Raw genomic sequence first — 27477 nt, forward strand, 5'->3', positions numbered from 1 at the left:
CAAAGGGGAAACTAGATTTTCAAATGTCATTAGAAGGGGTATTTGGAGAGATATTAGAAAGTTTTCACATAGGTTGCTCTTTTCTTAAAAAAAAAAAAAAAAAAAAAAAGTAAATAGATTAGTTGTATACAAGAGAGACATTGTTAGCTTTCTACAGAAATTCTTTATCTTTTCAAAAATGTACACTATCCCTAATGGAAGTATTTTATCCAAAAACCTTAGTATATGTTCTACAGAACAGCACTGTGGTGCCCCTTTGAAATTCGGTCTGAACATTCCCCTTATCTCTCATGCATCTGAACAGGTGATCCGAGGAGCTCTCCCAAAGTGCACTGAGATCCAGCAGTTCTTTAGTCCCACTGCTAAATGGTTCCTGTTAAATTACACCCTAGAAAAATGTCCAGTCTGCTCTAGTAGGTCAGAAATCCTTGTGGTTCTGGTGGCTTTTCCACTCTTGGTTCAAGATGCCTAGGAGGAAAGCTGTTAGCAGAAAGGCACCCAGCATAATGTCCTTTGTATGTGTAGTAGGGAACCCACTCAAACCACTACCTGCTCTTGAAAATCTGGACCAGGGTGTTTTCTTGCCTGTCTGAAAGGACTTTTCTTTCACAAACAAATCACCAGTGCTTTGGACAGCAGCTGTGAGGATTTCCTCACATGACATTTGTAGAGACAATGTTGCATATATGTAGTTGAGTATATGTAGTTAATTTTTTTTGGCGTAAGACCATGTGCATCACTGTAGCTATAAAGCCTCACAAAACTGCAGGGCTGAAGTTCCAACAGCAGCATTTTAGGGATTTGAAAGGAAGAATGAGAATAGCAACGTGTCCCAGTATCCCAAAATTTTTACCACAGAAAAGTGTTGTGCTTCAGATGTTTTGCTTGGCCCAATTTGTGAGATACAGGTACACAGCCAAAGAGTCCTGCATCCCAGCAGTCTGGAGTTTGTATAGAAATGCCTCCAGCTCATGGGCATCTGCAAGGCAGCTACTGGAAAAGACAGCAGTCTTCAGCTCTCCCCTTTCTGACTGCTCCTGCTATGGAGACCTGTAGCTGAGGTGCTCTTTGCTCTGAGTGAGGCTGAAGCAGGTGTCTGGTGTGGAGACAGCAGCAGAAGAGCTGCAAAAACCTCCTCGATTAGCTGCTCAACATATCTAGTGCAACTTCTCAGGATGCCCAGATCAAGAGCCTAAAGACAGCGAGTACATTTGGATGACTCACTGAGGTGGGACAGGGTGGAGAGGCTAATCCCTGTCTACTCCTAAACAGTACAAAAAGGAAGATCCAAAACAAGCAAATCATCACCAACCTCCAAGGAGTCAAGGAGACGTGCTGGTGGATAGCTGGTGTCTCTCCTCCTTCGTGTCCTCGCAAGGGATCCTGGACTGGGCACTTGGAACACACATCTTGATGCCTGCTGATGGCCTGGCTGCTTGGACATGGTGAGTATACAAGTGTGGGGAAATAATTTTTACTTTAAAATGCAATCATTTCCCTCTCCTTCAAGCTCCTGCAGTGAGCTTTGCTGCACTGTTGCAACACTATTTCCTACATTTGTTCAAAGAGGAAAAGATAGTTCAGGACCCTGCTTTAACGCTAATGTGAGTCAGTCCAGTGTGCAACCTCGGTCACATCCAGTGGTGAATCCAGACCAGCACTCAGGGAACTTGAAGGAAGGGAGTAGTTCAGGAGGGAGCTGAGAAGAGAGGATCTGATAGGAGGAGGATAAAGCTGCTCCCAGCCCTTGAAGTGCCTGCAAGGAGGTGCGAAGGTGAGAGATGCTTAAAAGCTGGTGGTCAGGTCTCTGTCCCAATGATGGCTTGAGAAAACTGGGATGCTAGGGGTGGTCTCTGCTACAGCAAAGAGCGTGTCTGGAGCCTGCTGAGGAGGAAAGGCAGCTTGCATGTAGATTTGTGTTGTTGTTGTATAGCCGAAAGCATAAAGCAGCTCTCCCCTCACCCTGCCTCCCCTCCTCTTTCTCTGTCCCTTAATACATAAAAATAAGGATCCTTTATGTGAATAAAAGTAGAAGGCGCCTCCCATCAGCATGTTTTAAAAAAGCCAAAAATAGTCCCAAAGTCTCAACCAAAAGCGAACATAGCCAGAATTTCTGTGGAAAATGTCTGTAGCTGAAGTGGAAGGGGGGAGGAATTCAAATTCTAACATGGGCTGCCTGTGCAGCTCGGCATTTCTCCTTGCCCCCAGCCCGGCTGCCTGCCCTACCCCTTCCCTGCCGCGGAGGGGGCTGACCCAGCGCGGAGCCGGGACTGGGTTCTGGCCGGGCGGGTGGACCCCGGGAGGCAGCAGAGCCTCCGCTGTGGGCTTCCCTGTCCTTCGTCTGACAGTTCTTGGCAGCTCTGGCGCAACGTGTTGTTAACAGCAGTCCTAATTAATGGGGAACATGTGTGTGTTGCAGAAATCTTTTTTTTTTTCCCTTCTTCTGTTTGGTGGAAATACCGTAAAACTGTTTATATCCACTATAAAAGGGGCGGGGAGGGGTTTACTATCTTCCTATCCCAAAGGTTTCCTTTACCTCAGATCAACCCATTTTGGGAACAGGCACTTCTCTAATCCCTGGGTGCCTTTTCCTAAATGCTTTCACACATCTGCACCCCTCTGTCCTGCATTCCTGCCATACCATCATCTTGTCCTAATGAAAAATAGCAGACTTCAACCCTGCCAAGTCCCTCTTTTTTTCTTTTTTTAAAGACAAAATCCTGTTTATCAAAAATAATTTCAGAAGTTTGTTGATTTTTTCCATTCATTAAATTAAATTTTTGAAAAAAAATGAAGAAACTTTTGCTTTCCCAACTGTTTTCCCTTCTTGAGTAATACGAAAACAAATGTTTATATACCATCTGCCAGCAGCATGTTCCACAGATGATCTGGCAGACTCATGTCTTCATTTCACCCCTAGCTCAAAAATAAGGGTCCCCTGTCATAGGTGACTTGCTCTCCAGCACAAAGAGTATTTTGGTTGGCTTAGGAATAAACACAGGAAAAGGAAAGCAAAGCGAAGCGTAGATCTGTCCTCAGCTGGTGCTGAACACTGAGAGGACAACTGAGCCCAGTGTAATGCAGAATTTCTCTAGTGCCCTGTGAGAGTTTTAGGGCTCAGGGGACAGAGGTGCAGTGGGGCAGGGCTGTGCTGAGATAATGTGCCCTGAGTAAGGTGGACCTTGGAGCCCTTTGTGGTGCCCCGCTACGCAAAGCATGCAGACCCACACAGTTTATTGCAGCCAGGCTTGGAGCAAGGACCACTTCCAGACCTCCCCAGGGTACACAGTGATTCTATAGGACACACCTGTAAAGCTGTGTGTGGCCCTTTCTTCGTGCTCTATCTATAGTGACACCTGTAGGAATCCTTTCACGGGGGGTGAGTAAAACCTAAGACATGGAAAGAGAGTCCTAATGAATCTGATCTTCGTAAGGGAGGCAGACATTCCTGCTCCCATTTTATAAATGTTGAAGAAGGAGAGAGAGACAAAAAGAAGCCCAGCTGGTGGAAGTTGGTGGAGGAATCCATAATGTACACTCATCTTTTGAAGTTTCCTACTGCCAGGATGAGGAGAAGCAGCTGATAACATTCTGGATTTCCCCAGGATCTGTAGAGGCGTTCACAGCTCCAGTAGTAGAGCATCATCCTTGGGTGGGTTCTCCTGCAGCTGGAAGGATAAGGTGGGCTCCAGGCTCAACAAACAGCACAAGGGCTGTGGAGTTGTCCTTTGGACTTCAGGTTGTGTGCTTGTACTGGTAACTTGGAAAAAACCTGTCATATCCTGACGAGTCTGGAAGGAAATGTTATCCTAGACCGTAACCAGGTTCCTGAATGTGTTTGCCGAAGGTCCTGGGAGACTGGATATCAACAAAGAACAGCTGTCCAGTCTCTTCTGGAGAAGGACATTTCTGAACAGAGATGTGGGGAATACCTCTTTTGGAAACAGTGGCTTCATCCAGCTACTCCTTGACCTTTGATTGCCGTGGTAAGATTTTGGAGATGTATAGAGTACATAGGAGGGGAGCAGAATGATGAACAGCAATCAGTATGCAATTTTGGCTTAGGGCAAAGTTAAATCTTACATTTTCCAGGAGAATGTTATTTCTGGTGGTTTTGGTGATTTGCATTAAAGAACAAGTTCTGAAATTCCATAGATAACACTTTTTCCTACATTTGCCTCAAAAGGGGGAAAAAGGAGAAGGCCATTTGTAAAACCTTGCCCTTTGTTTCTTGTGGAAGACAGCAGAAAATTTGAGACCAAAGCATCAAATGTTTCACTTCTCATCAAACCCATGGAAATGTCATATTTTCCAGGTTTACCAGAGCCACAAATATGTTCACATAAGCTGATACTACCAGTACAGCTAATGGGCAGGTCCACAGCCAGCATTAGTTGGCACTGCCCTGGGGTATACTTGTTACCTTAGCAGCTTGCCAACCAGGGTATCATTTTCCAGATGATTTGCATGGATCTATGACAATTTGTATCCACTGAGGATCTGGCCAACTCGAGTGATACCCACCCAGCAGGACTCGCTTTTGCAGAGCTTTACCCTTATCTTCTAAACCAACCTGCTTGAAGTGACTTACCTTTATGTCAGGTCCTCAGCTGACCTGACATTTCCTCCACGAAATTATATATTTATATACATGACATTTCCTCCATGGCAATGCATTGTGTGACTTTGTGACATATCTGGCAAAGCTCCACCAAGACGGTCCAGTCTTGGTGAAACTCCAGCAAAGGAACATGGCAGTGGTATTTTGTTTTGCAGGATGAATAGAAAAAAAAGGGAAGTAAAGCAAGCAAGTGAATGAAACTAGTGGAATCCTAAGATGAAAGAAGAGATGGGGTCATTGCTGAATGACTATAACAGACCTCGGCTGAGGTTACTGATCTGTGACAACCTTGAAATCTTATAGATACTCTGTTTTTTCCTCACAGTCTGCCAAGACCTTGCTGACACATTCAGCATAAAAAAAGAACCAGCATAAGCTGGTTTCTGGATAATCGTCCTCTAACATATTTAATGCCTTAGCATGCAGAAAGAGAAGGCTCCATCTTTTTGTCTTTTATGAGAAGCCATTTAGTCCTTCTTACCCCTTTGGTTCCACAGACTGAACCTATCCAGTTCCCATCCTTTGTGCTTTCAGGCAAGGGGAGCTTTTCTAAGTGTGCTGTTTGTGCTGTCTTCAGGGCTCATCCCACCTCTGTTTAGGGATTTCTTGCCTAGTAAAGACAAGTCTCAATGTTTTCCTCAATTTCTTTAATACTTTCTCATCAAGAGCACGACAAACATTCGATCCTTCAGCAAACACTCCCTTCCCCTGTCCAGTTTGTACTTTCACATGCATGTAGTCTGTGTACAGCTTTCAAAGAAATACCCTTAACCAGCATGACCCTTTGTTGTCTGGGCACTGGTGACTAAGCAAATAGTGTTGCCAACTTCAGGTAGCATAAACTGCATTTGCTTTTAGAAGAGCAAGGCAGGAAAAGTTGCTGTAAAGTTGGGAATTAGAAGGTAAGAAGTACCACTGGTGGACTGAGAAAGCCACAGCATGCTAGCCCTCAAAAATGTCCACAGCCAAGCCTAGGTTCATCTCAAAGAGGGTAAAAATCCAAAATGGGTGGATCTGGGGAGGTGTACCCGGAGAGGACAACAAACCCACCCATTCTGGGTTTTCCCAAGATTGAGTGTCAAACCATGTGCATGCAGAGTTGGCTTCTCATCACCATCCCACCCAAGCCTGCCTGTTTCCCCTGGTGCTTCCCTCCTCTGTCAAGGTTCCTCTGCTGCAGCTGAGGAGAAGCTCAGTGGGGTGAGGGAGCTGCTCTTCAGAGTGCCATGCACACCAGGGGTACCTTTTTTTTTGCTGGATACCGACTTTGAGCTCCACATTATTTTTTACTTGAATTCTTTTGACAAATGACTGTTCAATCTAGGCCTCCCCATATCCCCTCTCTTTCTCTTTCTCTTGGATTTTAGCCACTATTGGGATTTTAACCAGGGTCTTTCACAGACATCTTCAAAGCAACCTGTTTCCATATTCAGCTTGAGATCAGTTGGAAGTCATTCTGTGGCCAGCCTTTTTTATGCAATCTCTGCTTTAGAGCATATTGCTTATATGTTTCTTCTTTGTGGGTAGAGAAAAAGGCATTCCTGTGATTTCTAGCCTGTGGTATCAGAGCTCGGTTTCTCCCTGCCAAGCACCTCAGGACTAGCAGCTGTCAGACATAACTTATGTCAGACATAAGGTTGCCAGTCTGACTCGTCCCACAGTGATCCTATAGCTTTCTAGGTACAGCATGGAGTACTATAAAAACTTCCCATATTTTTAGTATTTCAGCCTTGGTAAAACATTCAACTACTTTGTGCAGCCACCAGCTATTGCTTTTTATTTTTTCCTTATTCCGGTGTTCAGCAACCACCTAGCACTTTCATTGTCTTTAGACCATAAACCTATCTCAGCTACATCTCCTCCAAAAAATAGCAACAGACCTTGCAAGGGCAGATCCTTCTTTGAAAAGAGAGGCGCAGGGCCCCTTTGAGAACCTGGCACATCCCATCTGGACCTGATTAGGGTGGTAGGAAGGGGCGGCACCTGGCATTAATAAAAGGTGGAAGAAGCACTAAGCAAGGTTTTTGGATGCCTGCATGATCTCCTATGAAGGAGGGTGTTAGGAATGGGGTAGAGGAAGAAAGCAAAAAAAGGTCTTTGCTGACAAAAGGATGAGGGGTGGTACTGTGGGAGAGGTGTTTCTCTGAAAGCTTCCACAGATCAGGGCTGAAGAAGACTATAGTCAGTAGAAATATTAGTATGTTGTCTTCCTGAATTCATATAGGCAGGTGAGAAAAGGTAGGGAGGAGATCTCCAGAAAGATGCCTCTCTGTCTTCCTCTACCATGAGAGAAAATATATAGGGAGACTGGATAATATAAAGAACTTAAAATAAGGACGGGCTCTTCCATTATGCCTTTTATGCAAGTCCACAAGGTGAAGGCCCTGCAGGCTGAGCCACAGAAGCCAATCTCTAGGCAAACTACTTCAGGAAATTGTTGTAGGGGAGAGCTGAAGTGGCTGATGGCACAAGAGACTGCAGATGAATTTGGGAGATAACAGGAGATGTGAGATAAGTCAGATGTGTATCTTAATGCACACCAGTTGGGAGTTAAGTCACAGAGGATACTGAAGTACTGTGTTGCTGGATGTGGGCTGCCAGTGCTCCTCTGCAGCCCAGGGGTAAATCAAACTCTCTGATTTCCTGTGCTTAGAGGGAAACTTGGGACAGATGGGTAGGAGGGGTAAGAATTGCAGCAATTCCAGCAGCTTTGAAAACCAGGTGACCCAGGAGAATTTGAGAGAAGGCAAATTTCTAATCTCTAATCTAACCTATGTGATTGCTGATTTTCCTTCATAAGTCTGATTCAAACCTGCTCGAATTGTGTTAGCTCTTGTTATTTGTAGTTTGTAGCTTGACTTACAAAAAAAAAAAAAAAAGGAAGAAAAACAAACCCTGAGGAGAAGAGCAACAGACCCAAATCCACAACACATCAAGTGGCTGTGTAATAGCACATTGCAAATGGGTTCACCATGGGCTTGCAGATGACTTAATAGTATATAACGACCCACAATGCTCCAGTGACTCATTGCATCTGCTATATCTGTTCAAACTCACCATACTGAGCAAGAGAGATCTGCCTTCAAAAAAACCTCTAATAAATTCTGTTGCTTTGAAATATCCCTGGTGCTTTCGAGAGAATCATGGCGTATCTCATGTTCTGAGAACACCTCAGCCCACTCTGTGGGGCTCTGGTGGGACATGCAGGCAGTCCAGCCTCCTTCAAGCCAGATTAAAACACACATTGAGCCGAGAGGGACTTGAGAGAGTTCCCTGCAATCTTCCCGAGGTGAGGAAAATAGATGATTTGGGATAGGAACATAGCTGAGGTGTATTTCTCATCTCCTCCTGCTAGCCAGGGGATGGGAGATTTGTTGATTCTGGGCACTGAGCAAAGAGCTGTAGAGCAGTCCCATGCCAAAGATGCCCCCATGCCTTGCATGTGTGAACCATCACCTGCAGGACTTCCCACTGCGTTGCTTGTGCTTGATTACGCTGGACTTTGGCTTTAGTAGCATTGTATTGGTACAGCCTAGTGCAAGCTAAGGTCCTAAATTCCCTACCTTCCTCTCTGCCTCATAAATCTATTTATATGTATTTAACTGGATGTATAGCAGCAACTTAGTGCTGTCAGTAAAATAATTTCACTGGTAGCATTAGTGGAAAGAGCACAAGTCATGTCAGTCCCACTGTGCTGTGGTGCTACAGACTTGTGCCCAAGAGGTAGGATGCCCTGATCTACAAGATCTTGGCCGTGGAAACAAACTTCCTAAAATCACTTTCAAATGGAATGTTTTATTTTTACAGCTCAGCCCAAACTCACTTCTGCCAGCTTGCTTTCTTCCCAGTGAACTCTTTAGATGCTCAGCTGAATGAATTATTGCAGCTTACCTCAGGTTCTTAGTTTTTACTAATTACCAAAATTGGCAATTTCCCTCTGATGTCAGCATTGCTTTGCCTGTGGAAGGACTAAATGAGGCCCTCAGGGTACAGTGCTCCATAGGGTTTAGGAGAGGGGGTTTTTTATGTTGCTTCAGTGAGGGTGTGTGAGAGGGCTTGATAGAAAGCTTTCTAGCTCCGCTCTCTTTGGTTACTTTTTCCATGAAAGGTAACAGATGGTCATTGTGACGCGAACGTTATTCCAATATCCACAGAGGAGGAAAAAGGACCAGCGTGATCCAAACTTACAGGTTAGTTTATTTTAAGTTATTTTGTGACGTCAATAGGCAGTGATATATATAGCAAAATATTTTTCCTCCTTACTGCAGGGCCTTTAAAAGGATATCTTTGTTGTCTTAGTTGCCATAGCAGTGACGAATGTGGATATATATCCATATGCACATGTATACGTGTGAGGAGGGATTCCCCAACCCTAGGGTTGATTGTGTTGGCTTCTGTGCTTGTATTTCCTTTTTCTTCCCCTGCCTGAGGTGCTCCAAGGCACTAAGACAGCTTGTGAAACATCCCCAAGTTGGAAAATGAGTATTTTCAGTCAACCATCTTGAAGCGTGGGCCTTATCATGTGTTGCAGGGCTCTGTTATTTAGCGCTTATCTCCAAAAACAGGTAGCAAAGGCTGGGCAGAGCAGAGCTGCTGCACCCTCCTCTGGTGCCAGGTGATTGGTGTGTGAAGGAGATGACAGAGATTTGCGGTGTGATGGGGCTCCATAAATAAATTAGGAGGCTATTAGTAGTAAATGTGCTGTTTACTATTTAGATGGGTCCCCATGTGCCCAGATTGTGCTGAAAGGCCTTTCACATATTTAGCTCATCCTTCACCTTGGAATAGATTTTTATCTCTGTGCTCATGTTTCAAAACTGTTCCTCCCTTTCAGCAACCTACTAACATACTCCAGAGATATTCCCTCAGTGGTGTCTGTCGCTGTTCTCCCCTGCATTTTCCCTGCCCTGGGCTCTGCATCCTTTAAACAGCGGGACTGTGATCCAGACCTGGAACGGTCCCTGAGTGCAGCCCTTGGGAAGTGAAACACTTGCAGAAAGTTTCTTGGTCTCCTTCGGACCAAGTTCAGTTGTCACCTAACTAGAGACCCCTGTGTTGGTGAAGGGAAAGCATTAATACACAACACCACCCCAGAGAGCAGAAGTATTGGAACCTGGAAACCTGAATCAGCCTATTTTTTGGTTTAAAACTCTTGCTTGATAATGTTTTTATTTCCCCAGTGATTTTCATATTGAAGCTTTTTCACTTTACCTATCCAAACCTATGCTTCTGCATGCCCACAGCCAGCCAAAAATCAGCTTTTCTTTTTTTGCCTGTTTTTGTTATTACCAACAAGTAAGATGCTGGAATGAGAACTTGGCTGGCCATTGTGTTGATGACAAATGAAAGAGAAGCAAACACAGCTTGCTTGTCTGCAGCTACATGGGTTCAGCAGGGCTGGCAGTAGTAAAGACACATTATTTGTTGATAAAACATCCAGCACCAAGCTCTGAGAAGGAGCTGAGATAGTATCTCAGTGCAATCATCTGCCTGTCCTGCCTGCACCTTTGGAAATCCCAGTTTCTTGTGCTGGCTCAGCCTGGAAAAGTAATAATGGGGCACAGTTCCTGCCGGGTCAGGTCAGGAGGGATGCTCCGTGAGGGCTGTGCTACCTGACAGGTAGCAGGGGGCAAATAACAGCGTGCCACTTGCAGCAGTTATGTGGATGTGTATGCATGTTCAGGCTTTGTCAACGCAGCTGGTGTGTCCACATCCACCTTTACACATATATATATGTATAACATACACATATATATGTATAACACACACATATGTGTACGTGTACGTGCCTGGAAGGGCCATGCAAGGAGTGAAGGCACCACGTGCCCCAGTGTGCAGGGCAGCTACCTGATGCTCTCTGAGTTTTAATCCCACCTTTACCAGTTCTCTTCAGGGTTCTCTCCTCCCCTTTGAGTCATTTCACTGTTGAGGCTGAGAAGTCTTCATGCTGTCCTTCCATGTGTGTGCATGCCCAGTGCCCAGCATGGGAGGCCTTGCCCAGAGATAAGTTAACAGCTACTGAGGATGCTGCTGCCTGAAGGAATTTGAGGAACAGCCTCTAACAAGATTTTGGAGCAGAAGCAAGACCTGTGCTCTTAGTGGTGCAGTGGCTCCTGGAGTTAAGGATTCTTAGAGCAAAACAGGGAGGAAAAATGTCACATACTCTGTTTGTAAGAGTCCTGCCTCTGGCACAGCAGAGGTTTAGCCCCTGAAAAAAAAAAAAAAATGAGGTGCTAGTGTCACACGCAGACATTCTCTTGATGCTTTGGGCTACACTGGTCATAAAGGACCCTGTGACTGCATGCAGTGCAGTACTGCTTGCAAAATGGTGCGTGCATGTCAGGCTACAAAGTCAGGGGATTGCCAGAAAGCTCGACAGCCCTCTGAGGTCAGGGATAAACCCTCATCTTACTCAAGCAGTCATGACAAATGCATGCTGGGGCAGAGGTGCACCTCGGGGCAAAACCCTGATATTTCTTATGCTTCAAGAACACACCTTTGCATTGTCACTGCTTAACAGTGCCTCCCTGGGTAGTAGTCCCTTTGAGGCTGGATGTTGGGGTGCTTCTGGTGGGTGATGGGGGCAGATTGTGCTTCACGGTGCATGTATGTCCCAGGAAGGGATGGTAGAATCTGGCATGGTGTCTAACGAAGCTCTGTGGGAAGGGGTGCTGGAATGCAGCATGTATCAAATTCTCATAATTATGGTGGTAGCTAGAACAGTAGGAGACAGACTTGGACCATAAAGCTGGCAGCCTAAATAGCCAAGAGGCGCAGGATGGCAAGGAATGTGGAACCATGGAGGGGAAACGTGACTTTCCAAGGTTACACGGTGGGGTGGTGGGATAGCCAAGAAGAGTGGCCTGACTCCTAGGCCACTATCTTAGCAACATGACCACATTCCCCTCAGTAATAAGAGCCATGCTGAACCTTTGCCAAGAGCCGTCTTTGCCCTGCTTTGAATGGTCACCATTTTTGAGGGTTTTTGTGCAGGGAAAGGAGTTGAACAGTAAATAAACCCATTATTTTCTACTTCTAGAGGTATTAAAAGCAGCAGTGTTGGAAACCAGCAGTATTATTGGTTTTCTTCACTGCTCCAAACCTTCTGGGAGGCAGAAAATCTTCACCTCTGCTGGTGTTTCTTCTAAAGCTGCTGTCTCTGCTTTGAAGCATCCCAGTTGCTGGGTACTTCTACAAGACAGCTTTTTGCTTTTTGGTTTGCTTACTAGACTCAGTGGTAGAAAACAGGACCATAACAAACCTGGCTCCTCACCGATTTAAAAAGTCAAAGCCCTCCATTGTGCAGCAGTAAGTAGTCCTCATCCCATCCATCCATCCATCCATCCATCCATCCATCCATCCATCACTTGATAATACACAACAACGACCTCTACCTTGAAAATAAAGCCTCAGACCCTCTGTTACTTTTGCATGAAGATAAATAGATGGGTGTGGAGTTTACGGATGTTAGGAACACTGGTCCAGGCTCTGAACAACAGAGCCTTTTTAATTTCAAGAGCTGAATCTACACAAAATGTTCACAATAAAGCCCCAAACTAGGTGCAATAAACCTAACACCAGCCAAGTTTGCAAACCCAAGCTGAATTGCAGGGCAGCCCAGGGCCAGGTTTCCAGTCAGCTTTGAAGCCACAGTTTTAAAGAGGCTCCTGATCAGGATTTTGATCTTCTCACAGGCTGTGCTTCAAGCGATTTCCACCAGCCAGGATTTGAGCTCACTGCTGCCAAATCCCAAACCTGCTTGAGATGGAGCAGTGGCAGTGTCCAGAGACGAGTTTCAGCCATTCCTAGCACGCAGTTTGGTGTAGGACTGGTCCCCCAGGGAAGGTGGTCTCAGTCCAGCCAGCAGCGTGGGCAGGGCTGAGTGGCAGGCAGCTTCCCCTATAGATTGTAATGGTTTCATTTTCACTGGGTTTCAGCACTTGGCATTTTGGGCTGAATTTCACGCCAAGTTTTAAAATCCAAGAGGCCCACAGGTCTTGTGGACATGCAAAACCACCAATGTAATGAAAATTGGTTTAAAATTGATTTAGTTAAAAAAAAAAGAAAAAGGAAAAAAAAAATTCGAGCCACCATGTGGAAACATTTAGAAGAGTCAGTTATGAAGTTTAACCAAATGGAAGTAAATGCCTTTGAATGTGTCCATACAAAGCACTGGCACTGGAGAAAGTAAATCTATTTACCATGAATTTTAATTAAACCAGTTGAGCTCTTGTTTAATAAGCAGTATTGAGTAAAATTTAGCAAAACACTGATACCCCTGCTTAGACTTCCAGAAATGCGTCAGTCTCCCAGTCACCTTTGTAAACTTTTCCAGACACTTTATGTAATTTTTTGGGGGGAGTGGGCATTGGTATTTCAGTACAGGTCCTTGAACATATTTACTAAAATGTCTAGGCACCACTGATTTCTAAGAGGATCTTATGCCTTTGAGGATCTTGGCTCGCCGACGTCATGCTGGTTAATCTGAGGAAAGGTTTCTGCCCTTCTTGGTCAGCTGAAAAACTGTGACTGGACTGCAGGATCCTAAATGACTTAAGTCTGGTAGCAATTTATTCTATCTTTAAGGTTTTGAGGCTGTGAAGGATTGTAATCAAAACACATAGGGCAGGGAGATGCTCTGTAATCCCAAGATCTCCAGCCTCTCATGGGCTTGTGGAAATCATCTCCAGGCTTGGCACTTAGTGGTCCTTGCTTGATGTTAAACCCGTTTGGTCAATGCAGACCATCAGGTTGAGTGAATATCTTTATTTTGGATTGTTTCTGTGCAGACTGGGTAATTTCCCATCGAATAAAGAGCACTCAGCAGTCCCTGTACTAGGTTTCAACACGGCAAAGAGCCAGCTTCAAGTTTCCAGGTAGGTTGTCCTGACAGCGGCATGGAAGAGATTTGTGGCTGATGTTGCTGAGCTCTCACAGCAGCACCAGTGATCTTTGTCCCACAGTTGTTTTGTTCTCTGTGTTGTGGTTCCTTGTTGGGTTTTCTCCCTTGCCAGTGTTGTCCTGCAAACCCTACTTGCAGTGCCACGAGTGCAGGGTGCTTCTGCTCCCCATATTTCTCTTCAGCGTCTGCCCATGTGCACAGCTCTGCACATAAACACAGCAGTCTCAGAAGGGATGTGATCAAAAGGCTTCAGAAGGGCTCTACATGTTATGAAATGTTTTGAGGCTCAGAGCCCAAAGAGGGAACTCCATCATGAATTCCCCATGTATAACTAATTTGGGAAAACGGATTAAAATGGGACAGAGCCTCTTGCTTTTTCTCCCCCCTCCTCGATGGCCCCTTTCAGAAAATTAGGGGGCCCCTCTCCAAGGAGAAACTGTTGAAAATTGCACACTGCTTTCCTTTCCCCTTCCTCCTGAACATAGCCAGAACAGCAATATACATTTCTGAGGTTTGGCAGCAGCATCTGAAAGCATGTTTTTTTGCCAGAGAGGACTGGCTGATGGGGGCCAAAGTGCATGTGGGTTGGGGGGACACTTAGGGAAGAGAAGGGAAGGCACCTGTACCCTCTCTTCCTGCCACTGCTATTACAGATCTTATTCCCACCATTTCCCAGTTGGTACCTGATGATCATGTTTTTTCTCTGGATTGTATCATTGGCTGCTGGAATGAGACCCATCAGGCGAGATTTGTGCCTGAACTTCAGTTTCATAACAAAAGCAGAGACAGTTGTTCTTGCGACAGACCCCTCTTGGACTGAACAAAAACATGTACGACCCATGTGCAGTCCATACAACCGATAAAAACGTTAGCTAAGCTAGTCCAGAGCTAGTGATGATCCTGTTTTATGTTAAGCTTTCCCCTGCTGTAACATCACTGCCTTCCTCCTCCCAGCCCCATCTCTGTCGTCTTCCTGCATGATGCAGCACCAGCCCCAGCAGCTTGCTGAGAGCCCCCTTGGTCTGCTTTGGTTCTGGTTGCTGTGATGTCTAGACTGGAATCTGGTGCTGCAGTACACACACATGTTTTTAGCACCATGCTGAAGTCTAATGATGTCATCTCTTATGGCTCAGAGGAAGAAATTTCCATTTCATTTCAGATTTTTTATGGAAAGATTTGAAAAGATTGGAAGGGGGGTGTGTGGAAATTTTGATGCCCAATGAATCTGAAACTTGAAGTGTTTTCATGGCTCACAAGCTTAAAAGCTCTTCCTGCACTTCCTCCTCTGCACCTTTCTTTTCTTTAAAAGAAGAGAGAGGAAAAACAGAAGAAGACAATAAAAGAGTCTCTCCCCCCTCCTGAACAGGGCTTTCAAGATATCATAAATGAAACTTTCTCTGAGCATTTTGTTAGTGTTAAAAACAAAAGAGATATTTAGTTAGAAAGAAGTCTTTATTTGACAGGAAGTCCGGACTATTTCCCATTATTAATATTCATTTATGAGCACAAACCTGTCTTTTTCTGTGCACGTTTGTTGTAGAGGGTCTAGAGCATGCCCAAAGCCCGTGCAGCAGCAATGTGAGCTTACAAATATTTCCTTATTGTCTGTCATCATAATTAAGAGAATAAATATGTACATTTAGCTTGTCACCTTCCTCATCTTGGGATGGGAGGAGGCATTCATGCTCCAGTGATCTCTTGCCCCATGGTTAAACTCTGCTAAACTTCCTCTGCCAGTCCACAGCAGCAGGGTAGATGGAGCTATCCCTGCTGCTCCCAAAGTTCAAGCCCCCATCAGAGGAGCTGCAGCCATCAGCGTGGGAGAGGAGAGAGGGTCTGCTGTTATTCATGTTTTTACATGGCTGGGTTCCACTTTGGCAGACGGGAGAGACTGCAGTCTGAAAGCCGTGGGCTGATAAGTGGTTTTTGAGAGATAAGATATGAAAGACTCAGTAATTCTGGAAGAGAGTGTTGAGTAGTTCATATGTGTAAGTCCTGATGTTCAGTAGAAAGAGCTGTTCCAACCCTTCAGCTGAGAATGTCTGCTTGCACGTGTATGGTCTGATGTTCTCATGGCACTGGCCAAGCAATGTGGTCCCCAGGAGCAGCAAATGGAGCACTGAGTTCCCTGTGGAAACCACAGGGTTAATGCTCAGGTAGTGTCCCATTTCCATTTTGCTTTGACAGAAGTTTTCCACTGATGAGAAGAGGAGGATGCTTTCTGATCGCAGAAGCTGCATGCCTCTTGGTCTCAGGGGCTGCCTTGCTGGTCCCAGGGGACACTAATTTACTACTGGCCCATTAAATGCTACCCATGTGCAGCTGGTGTGGATGCCTAAGTCTTCCAGAACACAAAGAGACTCAGTTATAGACTCCCTGATTTCTCCCCTGAGTAATGAGCAAGGTATCAAGTAGCTCTCCACTCACATCTGATGGAGCTAAGGTGACAGTGGCCACTGCAAGGCAGGAAGAGGGTTTGTCCCTGTCTCTAGTGTCAGGCTTTGGAGCACAGTTCTGGTATTCGGGTACATAAGCTGCTTACCAGCAAAGCTGTGTGCATACACCTATTCCAGAAAGTGCTTTTCCTGCAGAGGGAAGGCTTGTGTCCAGAACAGCTGCACCAGTTAACTGCTCTTGAACGTGAATCATCGCTGAAGGAGGGCTGCATTTGACTAGAAGCGTATCTTATCAGCAGCCTATGTCTCAAACATGCAGTCACAGGGTGAAGGCTGTTTGAGTCAGAGAGAAACTCAGGGCCAGGTTCCCAGGAACTGTCAATTGGGGATAGCTTCCCTAAAATGGATGTAGTTGTATTGATTTAAATAGGGTGGGAATTTAGCCCTGAATATTCTGCAAGTACATGAACTGTCATTGGCCACGATTTTTCCAAGGAGGCACATCGTTTTTTATCGTGAGCAAGATCATTGCAGACAGGGAAACAGATAAGCAGTTGGATGTTCCTTTGGGCCATGATTTTTGAAATAGATGCATAGGTTCATCTAACATGGGCTTGCTTAGTTGGTGCTTGAATAGAAACAGAAAACACCCGTATTTAATGAAGCCTCTTCAGAACCAAACTCCCATAATTTATCTATTTGTCTCTAAGAGGAAATTATATGTGGGGCCCTTGGGTATTTTAACTGGTAAGCATCACCAGGCTTTTCGTGTGTGCTCAAGGGCAGGTTACCATTCACCTGGAGGATTTAAGTGAGGCAGTGGGGATCCCTCTCTTCTCTGCAGGGTTGGATATCCCCCAAGGGGGCCTTCCCAAGCTTTGTCTGCTGCTTGCATGCACAGCCTGCTGACTCTGCTGTCCCCACTGGCAGGATGGTGACCCTGGCAGGGTGTGTGGTGGGCAATGGGGGGTGATGGCCTCTTGAGCATGCACTGGTTTTGTGTTGGTCAGTCACATGTTGGTAGTGGCTACTCTTTACCCCTGGGGATGCCCTGCTGAGAGCCAAGCAAAGCATGGTAGGTTCATGTGGGAAAGAGATGTGTCTGTAGGAGCTAAGGCAGGAATGGTTAAAATGGGGTGGGGAAAGACCCTTGGCCTGAGAGTGACCTGGTTGTTGGCAGTATGAGCAGCTTGTGGTGCTGTGTCATTGTGTCCCTGTGCAGCGGTACTCTACCTACCTCCTAAAATCCTCCTCGCCTGCCACAGAGAAGCATGACCACAGCACTCTTCTGTTCCACATTACAGCCCGGGATCCACCTCTGGTGCCATTAGCGTGCATTCCTCTCTCTGATTCACAGTGGCATCTCTCTCTGCTTCTTATTCATTACCCAAACATCTTGGCGAGCAGCAGCCTGTTAGTGGCTTTGGTCACTTGGCACAGGCATTGGAATCTCATGGTAAACCCAGAGACACTTTATGGAGGTGTAATATCTTGGTTTTGGTTCCCATTGCATTTTTCTAGCACAGAGGCCAAAAACACATCAAAGAAGTGAGTCTGGCAGCGAGCACCAACCCTAAATTCATTACACTCCAATTAGGCTGTTAAGAAGAGATAAAAGAAGCAGCAAAACTGAGTGTCCTCCTCAATTTCTGTTTTCTGAGGTTACTTCTCTCTTTTGTGGTCTGGGTCCCTGGGCATCTTAGTCCAGCAGCACCAGTGGTGGTGTGTGCTTAGGGACAGCTGAGGCATCCTTCTCATTAAAGCCATGATTGGATCAAAGTGCTTTAGACAGTCCCCGAGGAAGAGGGAAAGGTTTCTCTTTTTGTGCCTCCCTTTGGGACTAACAGCTTTTTCACTATTCCACCTCATTGTCCTGGTCCCCTTCTTCTCTCTGCAGTTTGTGATAGATGTGGGTTCCTTGCTGCAAAGCATGAAGGCCAAGACTTTGGGCACTGTCTCTGCAGCATCCTTTGCTTGGATGGAGTGTCTACAGCTGTCCCTTGGTCAGGGTCATTCCTCTGAGAACAGGAACAAAGCAACAGTTACTAAGCTATAGATATCAAGAAAGAAAATCAGTAGCTTGGTTGCAGCTTGGGGATTTGGGTGATGAAATATTGCATTCCAGTATCCCCTCTCAATGGCTTATTAAATTGGCAGATCTCTCTCAATTGTTTGTCACTGCTTCCCATGCCACCAAGTACAGGAGCAGCCAGGGCTTGAGTGGCAACAGCACCCATGGCAAAGGCTGCCCTTGCAGTTAGGTCTTGGCAGAATTAGTTGAAAATAAAGTAATCTTTTTTCTATTTACCAATATTTTATTTGTGATCTAGATGCTGAAATAATGGTAAAGTCTACTAGAGAGATTCAAAAACAGTTTTACAAACAAACAAAATTGCATCTTTCAATGAACACTGATTTTTGCTGTCGAAACTAGTGGCAGTTTTTCTCCACACCTTGAAATGTGAAAACTCCCTATAGTCAGGCAGAAAAATGAGGATTTCCAAAAACACTCACGAGTGATTCGTCCAGTTCAGAAAACCTGATAAAACCTGTGAAAATTTCTTGACAGCTTTATGGATAACACCAAGTCTATCCTCAAATGGATCTGTCTTTGAGGGGTAAAGAATATTTCTGCTTGTTAATGTGTGCTAAAACTGCCTTTTCATAAAGAATGGAAAACATCACAGTAGGGCCATGGTCTCTCTGTGGGACCATCTGGGATGCCCAGAACTTGACTAGGACAGGGAGGTAAGGTCATCAGTGGTCCTCAAGAAAGTCCTGCATGTAAATGATGCATCCAGATAAGTCTCTCTTGACTAGAGGGTGTGTGACTGTGCCTCAGCTGCCTGACTTTTTGTCAGGGCACAAACCATCTTCTCCTGTGCATGTCCAGGTAGTCATGGGAAGGAAACCTGTGCACATGGGCTAGTCTTCAGTCATGTCCTCTCTCCTGGATGTCTCTGGTGGCAATGACCTCAGGCAACGCCATGGGATGTGTCTGCCATGCAGTTCAGATACAGCCTCAAAACACTCATGTCTGAGTCAAGGGACATTCTGTAGTTTCTGAACACTCTGTGACAAAAGGGTCAGTGCATCAAAAAGATCCAGTGCATGAAACATGTTGGGAAACAGTTTGCTTAATGGCTGGGACAACTGTCAGTTTGTCAGATCTTATTAAACAAAGGAAATGAACGATCCTTCTCTCTTTTTCTTTCTCATCCCTTCCTTTACTGTAGCCTCGATGACAAGAGCTGGCTTTGTCTTCACTAGGAGAAAATGGGGTGGTGCATGCTAAACTTGTTCTGAGTAACAGGTAAAACCAAACTGAAGCTGTAATTCCAGAGAAGTTACAGGACTTGTATTTTTTGCCTCATTTTTCAGGTCAAGAAAATGCTGTCTTTGGGCTGGCCTGTTAGCTCATCTGAAAATGTGTAAGCCATCCTGTCTTTCCAAGGCATTTACTTGGTGTCAGCCACACTATTTTGTCTTCATTTATCTTAGCTGATGCTCTTTATTCCCAGTAAAGATCAGTGTCTTTTGTGCTTCTGGCTGGAGACCACAGACAGAGGCACCACAGATGCCAGCAGGCATGCAGGTAATCCTTCTCCCTGCAGCCTCAAGCAGCTCTTTCCTCTGCACCACAGGAGGTTTGTAGAGAACCTGGGGTTAGGCTCTGGTGCCTAAGAAGTGGGGAGACCTGTGCTCCCAAATAATAGAAAGCAGTTGATATCTTTGGGGAAGCCAGCATCAGCAGTTTCCTGTTAGCTGGCTGACAAGGGAGGAAAAGGCTGCAGGAAGCCAGGAAGCCTCAAAGGGATCCCTCAGCACAGCTCAACAGGGATTTCCTAAGCTCACCGCAAAGCCACAGGGGAGGACAACCATTCAGATGCTTTTGATTCAGCACACTGTGGTCCAAATCCCACTCCCTACATGTGCTTTTTCCAAAGGAGCGCTGAGCTCCACAGTGTGTAGGGCCCTCCCCTGCCAGGACTGGCATCTGTGGCAGCGTCAAGGCTGGAGGAAGGGGGCTTTGGGGTGCCTTTCTCCTCACTGAGGAGGGAGCAGGGTTCAGAAATGGGATTGAACACTCCCTTGGATGGCTTGTGATATGGTGAGTATCTCAGGTAGGACAGGAGCTGATAAAGGGGAGAGGAGAGAGAAAACTTACTGCTACTCTTTGTGCCTAGGGCCCCGTGAGGAGCTAATATCCAAAGGCACACTTTTCTCGCTCGTGCCCTGGTCTTTGCAGTGCAGGGAAAGGATAACTGCTGTGAAGAGGCACCAGAATATGTTCTGGGTGGGTGGGGGCCCTAGACTCTCATGTGAGCAGGGGCATTTCCCCATCATTCAATTTATTTCTGGCTCTCTGGAGTCTGCAAGATAGGAAAGAACTTCTCTCTTCCACCCCACGATCTTTTTGTCTTTGAAGCTTTCAGCTTTGTTGTTGTTGTTGTTTGTAAAAGTGGTCTCTGAAGGACGTCCCCTCCACATTTACACACATGATCAATAAAGAAGAAATTTGGGTTTGGCTGGAAATTGCATTCAAAACCTCTCCCTGTGGAGGAAGATGAAAAGATTCCTACTGAAGGTTTTCACCCCTTCTGCCAGGAACTGTAGTTCTTTGGATTCCCTTAAGTGATCCATCAACTTCCCGTACTCCCTGTTCAATTTGTGTCACTGTTTCCCAGCTAACAGGCATCCAGTGCTCCAAGAAAGAGTTGTCAGCTGGGTTACAGCAATGTCAGGAACTAAGGGCAACCCCTTATTGGTAAGGCATTTCAAAATCTGTGCCTCATATGTTGGTAGTCAGCAGCTTCCTGATAGGCCCCTGAGGCAATTCTTCTTCCACTGCACGTGCCTTGACATAGCTGTGCCCACAGCTGGGGAAAGAGGTACCAGGGCATCTCCTGCTCTGCCAGGAGCAGGCAGTTTTAGCCTCAGCAATGAAATCATTAAGCAGGTGGAAGCCTTGCTTCTTCCCATTTGTAATGTCTATGCTAGAATATTTCATTAATGAAATCACTGATGTTTATTACCTACTAAATGATCTCTCTCTCCAACAATCTCTGAGGGTTATTACCACAAAGCCTTGCACAACAGATGTTAAAAGCCATCAGTTTAAATCAACATATACTTTTATTAAAAACAAAACCGAATGGTTTTTTTTTTTCTAATCCCTGCATTCCAGTCACTAAAGCTGAGATAATCTTCTGGAGAAGCTAATGGATATTGTTAATATCTGGATCGAATTTATAAAGAGCTAGGAGAGAACAAACAGGAGAGCAGAGACAACCTTCAGCAGCAGCAGCAGGAATGAAGACAATCTGTTGTGCTTTGCTAGCAGAGCTTTACTTGTGCCAGCTGTTTCATCCATTCAGGAATGATGCACAAGATGAAGTCAGGTATTTGTAATTATGCCTTGCACTTCTTTTTTTTCCTGACTCAGGATCCCAGATTTAAGGAGTTAAGCAACTGTAATGTTAAGAGTGCATATTTGTTGTTGGCCATTTTTCATTCCTTGTGGTTTGCTACAGAAATCTAGACAGGCTGTTGTTTGTGGTCAGCTTAATGCAATGTGAAACTTTTGTAAAGGTGACTAAAGGTCTGACATCTCCAGTTGAAGCTTATTTTTCTTCCCCTGCTCACGAATGGAGACAAGTCCAAGCAAGAACAGCCTAGGTTCAAGTCTTTCTAATGTACTGGTGACTGCTGAGGAAGAAGGATTTGCTTAATTGCAAGAGTGACATGACGAGCAGATGAAAAGCTTTGGGTCCTGATTGCATTGAGTGGACATCATCACTAGTGAGCTCTAAAAAACCAGCAATACCTCACGAAATTGGAACAGTTGCACTTCGCAGCGCCAGTGGTGGTGCATAATCCATGCTAATGTGAATGGTGATGCAAGATAAGCAGGGCAACATGAATGATGGTCCAGGTGTGTTCTTGCTTTCCAATTTCTGCAAAAAATAAGGTTTCCACTTCAGACTTACTTATGTAGGGGACTTTCTCAAAAGATCTCCTGTGAATTGACATGTTTCCAGTTGATCTAAACTCAGAAATCAATTCTAGCATGTAGACTTCAGTGGAAAATTTTGTAATAAAACACATCTTGTGACATTTCATCAGGTACTAGAGAAGAACTTTCTCCAAGAGACTATTTCCCTGACGGTTCTTTTTCCTCACTTTGGGTAATTTTTTTTTTTAAAACCTGCTGTGAGTCATGTCCATCGTAGTGGATTGGGAATGGTGCCTTTGGCATGTTTCAGAGTACTTGGTTTGGAAATAACGTTATGGTTTCTGCAAACAGTGTAAACTGAAGATGTGCAGAGCGCTCATTCCTAGAGCTTCAGAGCGCCCCAAGGGATGGCAGGACTGGCAAACATGCCTCCCTGATTTCAAAACAGAGAGGAGGCAATCTAAACCCAGGGTGCTCTTCTCACCACACTATCCATCTGAAATCATCTCCCAATCTGACTGCCCACCATTTGCAATAGCCATCCAGTCTGCCTCTCAAGGACCTCCTTCACTGCCTTTACCTTTCTTAGATTAAATGATAAGTGGGGAACACTGCTTTTCCCTTTTTGTCTTCTTTTCTTTTTTTTTTGCCCCTCTCCCATCTCCATTCCTTAGCACTGCAGAGCCTGATGTCACTCTCTCAACAGATATGTGGGAGGTTCGCGCTGGGATTTTCCTCCCTGGGATAACGCACAGTGTTTACTGTCTGTTGCCTTTCCGGTGGTCTCCCGGCCTCCAGCAATGGGAGTCACGAGGTCCTTTCCCCCCCATCCCATGGTCTGTGGTATCTGTTGTTTTCTGAGCGCTGGAATCTTTGTCCCCGTTACGTAGCCCCAAACCTGACCTTGTCGGAGACCACACACGGGTGTCTCTGGATGAGAGGGGAATGTATGGAATGTTTTTCAATGAGCAGTTTATGAAATTCCTTTCCTATATGTTTCAGAAATTCTTTAAGTTAAAGAGTACAAACATTTCTCCACGGAAACTAGAGTTCACAGGAGCTCAAAAGCAGGCACTTGTTTTTAAAAACATTCTTTATTAAGAAGGGGGGAAAAAAGGAGGGGGTGAAAGAGAAAAGAGAAGATGTAAACAAGAAAGCCTAATTCCCCTCTCTGTATATGCACAGGCAGGAATAACAGCACAGTGGGGCTGCATGCCTCTGAGGCCTGAGAGCAGGCTGTGTCCTCCTACCAAGTGATAGAGAGCTGAACTGACCCTGTGTGTGTGCCATAGGGTGCAAGGGGTGAGACCCACAAAGCCTCATCCTGACCCACAAAATGTGGGGAAAGAGGAAACAGGCCAATGCTGATTGTGGAGATGCCCAAGATAGGCAAAGGCAATGCTGAGGGCAAGAGGATGTCTTAAACTCAAAAGACTCTCTTGAAGAGAAAGCATACGGCTTTTAGGCATATTTTCCTCAGACAGCACTTTATATATTCACACATTGGAAATAGCAAGATCAGGTATTCATACAAAACTTGACAGAGGAAACCAGGGCGAAGATCTTTTTTTTGCATGCAACTGAAGCGCAGGGGGAAGAAGAGGGAGGGCTCTGGCCAGGGCACCCTCTGCAGTGCAGGGCTGAGTCCTCATGGGCTGAGGGAAACCAGCTCTGCCTTGGGTGTGTGCTCCAAGCGCTGAGCTATTGTATGATAAGGCGGTACCACCTCTTCCTCTGTTTGTGTTTTGGAAGAAAGCAGAGTTGCTGTTGCATGTTTGAAGGGCCCTGGCATTGGTGGCCATGCCCCAGGAGATCCTGGGGAGGAATGGCTGAAGGTGAAGAGGGGTGGTGGGCATGGAACTGCGTGTTGAAGCTGAGGTGCTTTTGGGCATTCTCCAAAGAAGAATTACTGATTCTGAAAACTCACTGGTTTCTAGGGACTGAGGAGGACCTTTGTCTGGGCCTCGCATACCTCAGTCCCACTTTAAGTACCTAGGTCCCTTTTTGGATCTGGGCCTAATCTGCTAATTCAAATCCAGCTTGCATGCGTCAGAACTGTAAGCCAATATAGAGTTGGCAGGAAATGGCTTTCCTATCCTGTGAACATTTTCAGGATTTTTTTTAACCAAACCTGGGTTTAAAACTTGGGCCAACAGCCAGAATTTTAAAAATTTTTGCAAAATGAAAACCCAAGTTCCGAATCCTTTTCCTTTAACATCAGCTAAAACATTTGATTTCAATATTGACTTCTTCTTTGTGTTTTATTCTTTTATTACCAGTGGTTTAATTTTAAAAACAAAAGTGGAATTTAAAACTGGAGGGAGTTGGTTGAACTCTCTCGCCCCATCAGAAGTCTTGGGTTTGACGGATTGGCATATTCTGATCTGAAAAGCACTTCATCAAAAACGACCGTAGGCTGATGAGCTGCAGCTGTTGGCATCTGATGGCAGTGGTATGTAATAAAAAATATGTCAGTGTAGTAGAACAGATGAAAAACATAGCAGCTGGTGCACACTGGCCATCTCAGCAGAGACACCATCTCATAGACATAGGAGATGATTTTCCTTCTTATGAAGCATAGTTTCTTATCTCCTGGTTGAGGAACATGTGCTATGACTCGTAGTATCACTGTATGAGTCATGGTGTGGTGGACAAGGTTTGGATCTGGGACATTTCACCACTGTAGGCCATTTAAGCAACAGATCCACAACAGTATCATTTAACAATTTGCAGTATGGCTAGGACTTCTCCTGCTGTATATAAATTTGAATTTTATTTTCTGTGCCTTCTTTTATGTTACCCTCTATGCCTGGTGCCAATTCTTCCCCCCTTGGTTCTGATCCAAAGACCATTGGAATCAACCTAAGTCCTTCCAGCAGCTTCAGTGGGCTTTGGAGCAAATCCTTTGCATGCTAAACAACCTTCATCTCATCTTTCAGAATTACAGAACATTCTGAATTGGAAGGGACCCACCAGGATCATGGAGTCCAACTCTTAAGTGAATGACCCACATGGGGATCGAACCTACAAGCTTGGCATTATTAACACCATGCTCTCACCAACCGAGCTGATCTCAGGCACTTCCTGGAAAATACACTTCTTTCACAAAGCTTTTAAGCACAGCTGATCCCATGTAACTTTTGCATTACTTTGCAATAGAGTTTCAGCCAGTGAGCAGTATGTGGGTCAATTGAAGGAGAACCAGAATTCGCTGATTGGGGTTGCTCTGTCTTTGCTCTATCATAGCACACAAGCAAGAAAATAGGTTGTTTATTAGTACTGAGGATGAGTTTAAAAGTGTGGTAAGTGCCATCTAGAAACAGGTCTTGTGTCATAACTCTTTCATTGTCATATAATATTATTGAAGAGATTTGCAGTTTCTTTCCACATAATTATGAGAGACTTTTGGAACTAGAGTATGGAAATGTAATGAAAATGTGTGGGTGTGGGGTAGCTCACTTCAGTGTCTTCTTGATTCCAGCAGCCAATAAATAAGACGTATCTTGCAGTTTAAAAAATCCTGTGTGCAGTGAAAGCCAGAGAGGTGTCAGATCTGTGGTCTTCCATCATACCAGGTGTTGTCTTTCCTTGGCGGGCAGGGAATGCTGTTGGCTTGCTGTATGACACTGTGCAAACAGACCCATTCAGGCTGTGCTGAGAGTTTTCCACCATGTCTTTTCCATTATTCTCCGCCCTTGTCTGTTCTTAATCCCACAGACACTCACTATACGTGCCATTATTTTTCCCTCTCCTGCTTTCCGTCCCTTCTGACTCCATAATGAGTGCTAGTCCTAAAATGACATTTACTGACCCAGAACTGCCTTTTAGGTAGCACAGATGACATGTAAACACAAAATAATAGACAGCCCTTACCCTGAAAAGACTAGAAAGCTGAAGATGCATGAGATTCAGGAAGGTGCTGGTTCAGGACTGAATATCAGGTTGAAGAGAGAAGCCATGGTGTGTTGAGAGTAGATATGAAGCTGATATTCCTGCCTTGAGTATCTGGTGATCTCATCAGGTGAACCACAGATACTGGCGTGGGGTGCAGAGCGGCCTCCAAGAGCAGGGAAGAGCAGGCAGCTGTTGGTGGTGTTATGGATGGTTAAGGTTAATTGTTCCTTCAACCAAAACTGTGAGGATCTGTAGAGGAGGAGGAGGTCAAGGGAAGGTGTGGAGAAAGATGTTTATTCAGAGTTCCCATAAAAAATAGAGGTGTTAGGAGGACTTTTAGGAATGGGAGGAGGCCGTGAAGAGGGTAAGGAGACTGACCAACAGTATGGAAGTAATGGAAGGGGCAGAGAACTGAGACTGACAGAGTCTGGGACCCTGGTGAGTTTAAGTTCCAAGACCAAAGCAGAACATCCTGGAATTATTGAAATAAAGTATAGTAACTGATCTAACTAGATTTGCCAGCTTGAAAAATGTTTGGAGGTTTAGAAATTCTCTCGTCTACATGGCAGGAAGTGAGAGGGAGGGGGGGAAGAGGATGGAGGTTGAAGGGGGTGTGAAGAGAAATCAGAGATACTGAAAAAACCCACAACCCACTGATCTCAGAGAATAACATCATTTTTGGGGACAACAGAAATTTTTGTTCTCACTGACCTCCTACCATACGAAAATTAAGCTTGTGGACATTGCAAAAGCAGGAAAGGCAATTGAAAAAGCCCTGCCCAGACTTGCCTCTCCTCTCTGTCCCAATTTGCTTTCAAATCTAGCCAGTTCTATCCTTAGTACATCCTATGTCACTGCAGTGGGCTTTTTGCTGTACAATGAAGTAGTGAACCTGAAGAACAGTGACTTCCATGCAGTTGTCTCTGCAGTTTTCCAACCCAAAAAAGAACAAACAGAATGAGACCATGAGCCTATCTAAGAGCAGTGAACACCACTTTTAAAGCCATCTGTCAAACAGCTGGCTCCAGAAGAAAAATTTACCAAGCAGGAGTGTGGAGGAACTCATGGTTGTTGTTTTGTTTTTTTCCTTCCTTTCATCTGGCTAGGATTAAGTATTTTGTTTTTCTCTTCTACATGCATCAACATGCCACCATGGGACTGTATTACTTCATTCACAGATGAGCAAAAGTAAGAAAGAAGAGTTACCGTTGCTCAAATGGAACATCAGCTGGGTTGAGGTAGAAACTGCTCAGGGCTGAAGCAGAGGTGTGAGAAGCATAGCATTGTCTCCTAGGGAGGGGAGTGAAGTCAGCAGCTTTCTCTGCTTGTTGGGGGAGAATGTGAAATTTCAGGTCATTCCAGAAGCATGAGGGTGAATTTAGAGAAGTGTTAGAGAATACGGAAGGGAAATTTCACTGGCTGATTCAAGGTTGGCTTATTACAAAATCATGGGAATCAGGGCTAGAAAAGAAAATATGTTCTATTACGTCATTCTATCCGGTCCCTGCAACCAACCAGTGTATGCTTCCTCCCATGGGCTTTCCAGGCAAGGTTAACCCTTAGAGAATAGTGAATGATCATTGCTGAAGTACAAAGGAAATTGGCTTCTGGATTTCTTCCCCCTCACTCCTCCGGAAAGGTATCCTTTCCTGTTTCTGATTCACATCTCCTCTGCCCTTCCCACCCTGCTGAGAGCCCTCAGACAGAT

At 45.1% G+C, this 27477-nt stretch overlaps 1 long non-coding RNA gene across 2 annotated transcripts in view; it reads left to right on the forward strand.

The window, feature by feature from the left end:
* Positions 1–27477, forward strand: part of LOC120410129 — a 121817-nt gene that overhangs the window by 68879 nt on the left and 25461 nt on the right. For both annotated transcript variants that reach the window (XR_005602092.1, XR_005602093.1), the window contains exon 3: positions 1273–1445. This is a non-coding gene — a long non-coding RNA (uncharacterized LOC120410129). The remainder of the gene's footprint in view (positions 1–1272; positions 1446–27477) is intronic.

Source organism: Corvus cornix, chromosome 5, assembly GCF_000738735.6.
Source record: "Corvus cornix cornix isolate S_Up_H32 chromosome 5, ASM73873v5, whole genome shotgun sequence".
Taxonomy (NCBI): domain Eukaryota; kingdom Metazoa; phylum Chordata; class Aves; order Passeriformes; family Corvidae; genus Corvus; species Corvus cornix.